The sequence below is a fragment of the Psammomys obesus genome, unplaced genomic scaffold (assembly GCF_907164565.1).
Source record: "Psammomys obesus unplaced genomic scaffold, mPsaObe1.curated_primary_1811, whole genome shotgun sequence".
NCBI classification, from domain to species: domain Eukaryota; kingdom Metazoa; phylum Chordata; class Mammalia; order Rodentia; family Muridae; genus Psammomys; species Psammomys obesus.
This window is the reverse complement of record NW_026596057.1, coordinates 9110335-9117500: the sequence shown is the minus strand read 5'-3', so window position 1 is coordinate 9117500 and position 7166 is coordinate 9110335. Positions and strand designations below refer to the sequence as shown.

Below are 7166 nucleotides of genomic sequence, written 5' to 3'. Positions count from 1 at the left end.
GTGTGCCTAGCAACAGCAGCTAAAACCTTCTGTTGTGGAAAGTTCCCTAGGAGTGAGACGGGAGAAGCAGGATAAATAGATTAATCTGCTTTTCCTAGCAGGGGACAGAGGGCTGGTTGTGTGAGGAGAAAAAGGCTTTCCAAGAGATAGTGTTTAGATTAGCACATGCTGGCCTAAACCCTATGGCTGCTGGAAATTAGGTCTGGGCTTACTGCAAGAGTGGGGCTCTTATCTAGGTGTATGTGCCCAGGTGTTCAGCAGATGAGTGAACAGAGGGACAACAGTACAGAACCTTCTATGTGTTTACTTATACATTAGAATAATTAGGTTTAATTTACAAGTTGGACACAGCTAACTAATGATAAATAGAACAATTATATCAGATTAGAGAAATTCATCGAGAACTCATGAATTATTTCTGGAATGCTTCACTTAATATCTTTGGTTTACAGCTGTTCAGGGATAACTGAAATCAGACAAATTTCAGATAAGTAGGGACTACTGTTTAGTAGTTTAAAGAGGTTACAGATTTAGCTCACTTCAAAGTAGCAAACACAGTCAATAAGACACCAGTAAGTCTAAAAAGAAGCTAAAATCTTAGCACCATGAAGTTATAATCTACAAAGAACTCTTCCTGTTTAGGAAAATGTGTGAAATTTTAGAGATAATATAAAACCCCCCTGAGCTGGATGTGCCTGCTCACACCTATTATCCCGATCCCGAAGTTAAGAGGTGGGAAGACTTGGCCTGGCCTTGGTGGCACAGGCTTTGATCCCAGCACTTGGGAGGCAGAGGCAGTAGACCTCTGAATTTGAGGCCAGCCTGGTCTACAGAGTGAATTCCAGGACAGCCAAAGCTACACACAGAAAAAAAATCTTTCTCGAAAAGTAAAAAACAAAAAACAGAAACAAACAAACACACAAAAAACTGTGGGAGGCCAGACCCACGGCTACATTGTGTGTTCCAGGCCAGCCCCCGCTACAGTGTAGAGCCTGTCTCAAGAACCAAAACCTAGCCAGGCATGATGGCATACTCCTATAATCTCAGCTCCTAGGAGGTGGAAGATAAGAACTTCTAGGGCAGCATGGGCTCCAGGATACCTTGTTATTAAAAACAAAACAAACCCAAACCAAACCACCAAACAAAAAACCCAGTACAACCACAACAAAACCAACAACTTCCCAGTAATTGTTTATTGAGTGAGAGAAAGAAGTGCTTCTACATTTTCATTTAAATAGATGTTAGTGAGTTTACAGTGAGTGCTGGAGCACTCGCCTTTAATCCCTGTACTCAAGAGGCAGAGGCAGAGGTAGGTGGATCTCTGTGAGTTCACAGACAGACTGGTCTACAGAGCAAGTTCCAGGACAGCCAAGGCTACATACTAGAGAGACCCTGTCTCAAAAGCAAATAAAACAAAAAAGGAAGAACAGAACAACCAATTCTATGCTTTTGTAGCTAAAGCCAGAAGCAAAAAGCACAGTATCTGAGTGGGGGGTATTAAAATGCTATTGATCTGAGGACAGCTTTTTTGTTTTTGTTTTGATTTTGGAGGGGGAAGGAGGTGGTGTGGTTCGAGACATTGTTTCTTTGTGTAACAAGCTCTGGCTGTCCTGGACTCGATTGTAGACCAGGCTGGCTTTGAACTCACAGAGATTCACCTGCCCCTGCCTCCTGAATGCTGAGATCAAAGGTGTGTGCCACCAGCCTGGCTCTGAGGAGAGATGTGAAATGCATTCATACTGCTTGGTATTAGAATTCCATTTATTTCAGTTCTCCAGAGCAACTTGAGGGGCTGAACCGAATTCTGTCAAAGATGTGTCCATTTTCCCAAACTAAACCAGCATCTTTATTCCAGTAGGAGTCAAAAACATCTGCAGAAAAGCCCGAAGTTAGGAGTTCTTTGCTCCAAATCTTTTTCCGTCCTTTCGGTACTTTTTTTGGTACAGAGTACCTCACTGTTCTTACAGCTCCTAAGACATTTTGGAGAAGTCCGGCACATGCCTTGGATGCGGAGGCTGGACACACGCGTGGACACGCACCCCGCCCCAAACACACACACACACCATAGGGTACAGGGAGGGGTAAGATGCAAAAAAGATGAAAGAGTACAGCAGGGGGTCTAGAGCCTAAACACATACACACACACATACTCTGGGCTGGGGAGAGGTGGGATGCAGGTTGGCACGCCTTTAATCCCAACACGCGGAAGGCAGTGGCAGTCACACTTCTGAGTTCGGGGCCCTGGTCTACTAGTCCAGACCTGAGAAACCGACCAGCTCAGAGCAGCGCGAGACTCGGTAGGGGCGAGCGTACGCACATCGACTGACTTCTCGCCTGCCGGGACCGAAGGCACCGTGGCCACGGGCCGGCGGGCGGCCGCGGAGGAGGTGAGACCAGTTTCTCCGCTCGGGACGCGACTGCGCTCGGGACCTGGGCGGGGCGCGTCGCCCGCTCCGAGGCTGGGCGTTGGGGCCAGTGACTCAGAGCTTTCCTCCGGGCCCCGCCCTCCAACGGCCCCGCCCCGCCGCGCTAGCCACGCCCTTTGCTCCGTTGGCCCCACCCCATGAGGAGGAGCCTCGCCCTCGTCTCCGCCCCAGTCTCGGGGCGGGCCGGAGTCTGAGGAAGAGGAAGGGGACGAGGACAACGAGCGACGGGCGGCGGAGGACGCGGAGGAGGAAGGGGAGGCCGACCAACAAGATGGCCCCTGCTGCAGGAGCAGCCTCAGCAGCAGCAGGTGGGGGGCTGGAGGCGGCGCTGGCGGTGGCGGCGACGGCCGTGGTCCGGCGGCCTGGGACAGAGTCAGAGTCGATGGTGGCAGCGGCGGCGACGGCGGCTGCCGCGACGGTGGCGACGGCCGCAGGGACTCGGAGCTGAGAGGAGCTGCTGCTCGGACCAGCGCGGTGAGAAAGTGGAGGGCGGCGGTGCGGGGAGCGGAGCGGCCGCGGCCGAGAACAATAGGCAGCGGCGGCGAGGATGGGGCTGTCCTCACCCGCCCTGCGCTCGGGACCGGCCCCGGGGCTTGTCAGTGGCCGGCGTCCTTTAGGCCTTAGGCCTCCGCGTGCCGCCCGGAGGGCCTGCCGGGGTAGGTAGGCCGAGGGGCTGTGCGGACGCCGCCCTGGACGCGGGGAAGGCTGGGGAGGCTGAGGCGGGATGAGGTCCGAGCCTGGCCGGTTCCGCGGTTCCTCGGAGGACGGCGAGCAGGCGGAGAGTTGCTCGCAGGAAATGTTTAGACCCCTGTCTGCGCGGTGGGGGGAGGGAGAAGGCGCCTGTAAACAGCCGTCGCTCTTGCCTAGCTGCCAGGCGTGGCTGCTCCCTCCCCAGCCCCTTTCCTCCTTTTGGCCAAGTGGGTTTTAGGGTGTCGGTTTCCCTGGAGTTCTTGGAGATAAACCCTATTGGCCAAGATGAAACCATGTGCAGGTGCCGTTTTCAAAAAGACCTAAGTGGCACAACAACAACAAATAACACAAAATGTGGTTGTTGGTAAAGGATGGAGTGGTAAGGGGTGGACCTTTCCTACCATCATTCTAAACATCAGGTCTTTGTAAACATTACTGTGTTCACATCCGTGGTGAGAGTGAACAAGGGCTCTCTTGAAGCAGCAATAATATAACTCTTGACATCCCAGAATAGTCTGTGAAACTGGAAACAAAGCCACTTACTGGCAACGCAGAGACAGATTGTTAAGGTTTGAGCAGAACTTTTCCAACTAGCCATTTTGAATTGTGTAAGACATAGGAAATAACCTTTCTGGTAAAGTGTGTTTCTTCTAGAAGCATTTACTCAGGAGAGGGAAGTGGTTCATCTGTCCCCTAGGATTTCTTGTATCTGTCTCATGTTCTAATATTACTTTTCTCCAAATTGCCCTAAAATTGGAGAAGAACCCCCCCCCTTTTTTTTTCCTGTTTGAAATTTCATGTTTAAAACCTACTTTCTAAGATTTCAGAAACTTTGGCTTTGTGATGCATGCCAGTGAATCCTAGCACTCCGGAGGCTGAGACAGAAGGATCCTGAGTTCAAGGCTGACGAGGTCAGCCTTAAAAAAACAAAACAAAACAAAACAAAAAAAAAACCCAACTCAACTAACCACAACACTAAAACAATAGAAACTTTTACTGATAATTTTCAAAAACAAGGAACAGTTGTGACTCTGTTTTAAGTAGCTAGGGCTTAGGATGAGAACAGCCCTCCTTCTATATTAGTATATTATACTGCAGTAATATCTTAAAAAGTTAACTGTTTTTCCTAATGTAATTTTTCAAGGCATTTACCACGTACATTTTCAAGTGAAGGGGAAAGAGGTGAATTATATTCCAGTTTCTACCTGTGTATACAGAAAGTTGGATTAAAAACCTTGAATGCATTCGAAAAGACTGCTTAATATTCACTTGTAGGATCTATCTAGGACCTTTGTATTTTTTCCTTTCCTTTCCTTTCCTTTTATTGTTTTGGAGAAAGGGTCTTGCTGTAAGCTCAGGCTGGGCAGGAATTAACAATCTTCCTGTCTTAGCATCCTGAAGGCTGGGCTGAGTTCATGTTCTTAAAAGGAAAGTTGACTTGTACGAAAAAGATTGGTGGGTAGCTTTTGCCAATTTCTAGGGTAAATTTCTAATTACAATTTATCTCTGGCTTGCTCTCTTACCCTCCTCTCTGCCGTCTCCCTTTTTTCTGTCAGGGTGCCCTCTCCCCCCACCATGTCTCTCTTCTTCCCTCTCTCTCTCTACCTTCATCCAATGAATATCTTTCATATAAAAACTTATCTCTGGCCATGTTAAAAGTATTGTTCAGTAATATGAAAATAATTAGCAATACTAGACTCTAGTTCTATTGCAGGAATTGATGGTGCATAATTATATAAAACATGTAAACATCTGTTTAGGATTTGGAGTACAGTAGTAGTAGATTATCTGTAAACTTATTTTATGCCTAGCACAGTATTGTCATGGATGCTTTGATCTTTTGAATCTCGTAGAAACAATATCTGTATTACAAGGTTTCTGCTAGTGTGACTTGGCGGGGGTGGCTGAGGATTTCAGAACATTTTCTTTTTGTTGTTTTGTTTGTTTTCCTATTGAATTTTATTAGGTACAGATAGAGTATTATGTGTATTGTAATGATATTTAAATTCATTTGTGGCCCTAAATATATTACAACAACTACATAATACTAATTTATGAGTTTGTAAACTTTAAGTTATGAGAAAAACCTCGTTTCATCAAGGACTTGTTAATCTCATTTGATACAAATTTTCTGAAAACAGAGGCCTTCAACTAGGGAACCAGCGAGAGATGGCTCTGTGGGCAAGAGTGGTTACTGTGCAGTTGTGAGGACTTAAGTTCAAACCCTCAGCACTCATGTGGAAAAACAGGGTGTGGCTGTGCATGCCTGTCATTTCAGTGTTATGGTGGGGAAGAGACAGGAAGATCACTGGCATTTTGCTGGCTACCAACCTAGCTCCAGGTTTCGGGGAGAGACCCTGTCTCGAATAAGGCATAGGGGGACAGAGCAGGACACCCAGAGACCTTCTGTGGCTTCCCGATGAGCACATAGATGTGTGTATCTGCATATAGATACACACACACTAGAAAAAAAATTTTTTTTCGGGGTGGGCTGTCTGAGATGGGTTCTTTGTGTAGCTTCGGTTGTCCAGGCTGGCCTTGAACTCATAGATATCTGCCTGCCTCTGCTGGGATTAAAGGGGTACCACACCACTGCCAGGCTAAAATCGTTTTAAATCATTAAATGTTAAGATTTTTTTTAATTTGACATTGGATATTAATCAATTTAAAATGTCTCAATTTTCATATCTTCAATATCAGTATATCCTTGGTTTTTAGCTTATATTTTTCAAGAAATATTTAAACATTTACTTTACGAAGCTTTGAGACTGTAGCTTATGGATTAGATTTACAGTTGTGTAGTGGCTCATGCCTGTACTCCCACATTTGAAACAGAGGCAGGAGGATTGCCACAAGTTTGAGACTATCCTGGGCTACAAGGTGAGACAAAAAAAGAAAAAGAAAAAAGTTAAGTTAGGTTTGCTTTTTAAATTTTTTATTTTCATTATTATTATTATTGTTATTATTATTATTAGGTCTTTTTTTTTAGATACGGTTTTTCTGTGTGTAGGCCTGTCTGTCCTGGAACTCACTTTGTAGATCAGGCTAGTCTCAAACTCAGAGATCTGCCTGTCCCTGCCTCCCAAATGCTAGGATTGGTTATTTTTGTTTGTTTGTTTGTTCTAAGATTAATTTATTATTTATACAGTATTCTGCCTGCATGTGTACATCTGCACACCAGAAGAGGACACCATATCTCTTCGTAGATGGTTGTGAGCCACCGTGTGGTTGCTGGGAATTTTAACTCAGGACCTTTGGAAGAACGGCCAGTATTCTTAAGTTCTAGCCATCTCTCCAGCCCCCTTTTGTTTATCTTTTAAGATAGAATCTTACTGTATAGGTTGACTTTCTTGGAGCTTGCTATGTAGACCACCAGGCTGGCTTTGAACTCTTAGAGAACCATCTGCCTCTGCCTCCTGAGTGCTGGAATGAAAGGTTTGTACCACTGTGCCTCAGATTTGCAGCTTCTTTTCTTTTCTTCCTTTTTTTTTTAAAAGATTTATTTATTTTACATATATGAATGCACACTGCATGTACACCTGCATGCCAGATGAGGATATCAAATCCTAGTGGTGGTTGTGAGCCACCATGCTAGGAATTGAACTCAGGATCTCTGGAAGAACAGACAGTCCTCTTAACCACTGAACCACAGATTTGCATTTTCATAGTAATATTAAGAGTTAAGATATGCTTGATTCCTGTAAAGAGATTGGAAAGGAGAATATTGTATATCATTAAAAAAAAATTACAGGGTTAGAGAATGTATGGCTCTGTGTTAAAGTGCTTGCCTAACATTCATGAAGGCCTGGGTTCTAGCCACAGCACATAAAAACATTATCATCATCAACAACAAAAAAACCCAAAGCTCTGGGTAATGGCTCTTAGCATTGTAGAGATAGAGGCAGGAAGATCACTGCAAGTTTGAGGCTTATCTGGGCTGCAGAGTAAGTTCCAGATGAGTCTGGACTAGAATGAAGTCTTACCTCAAGAAAACAAACAAATGTATGTATGTATGTATGTATGTATGTATGTATGTATGTATGTATGTAT

General features: G+C 45.3%; 1 protein-coding gene across 2 annotated transcripts in view; it reads left to right on the top strand.

The window, feature by feature from the left end:
• The first annotated feature begins 2641 nt into the window (after positions 1-2641).
• Rc3h1 (ring finger and CCCH-type domains 1) overlaps positions 2642-7166 on the top strand; it is a 77606-nt gene continuing 73081 nt past the window's right edge. For both annotated transcript variants that reach the window (XM_055624482.1, XM_055624481.1), the window contains exon 1: positions 2642-2900. The gene's annotated coding sequence lies outside the window, so the exon portion shown is untranslated. The remainder of the gene's footprint in view (positions 2901-7166) is intronic.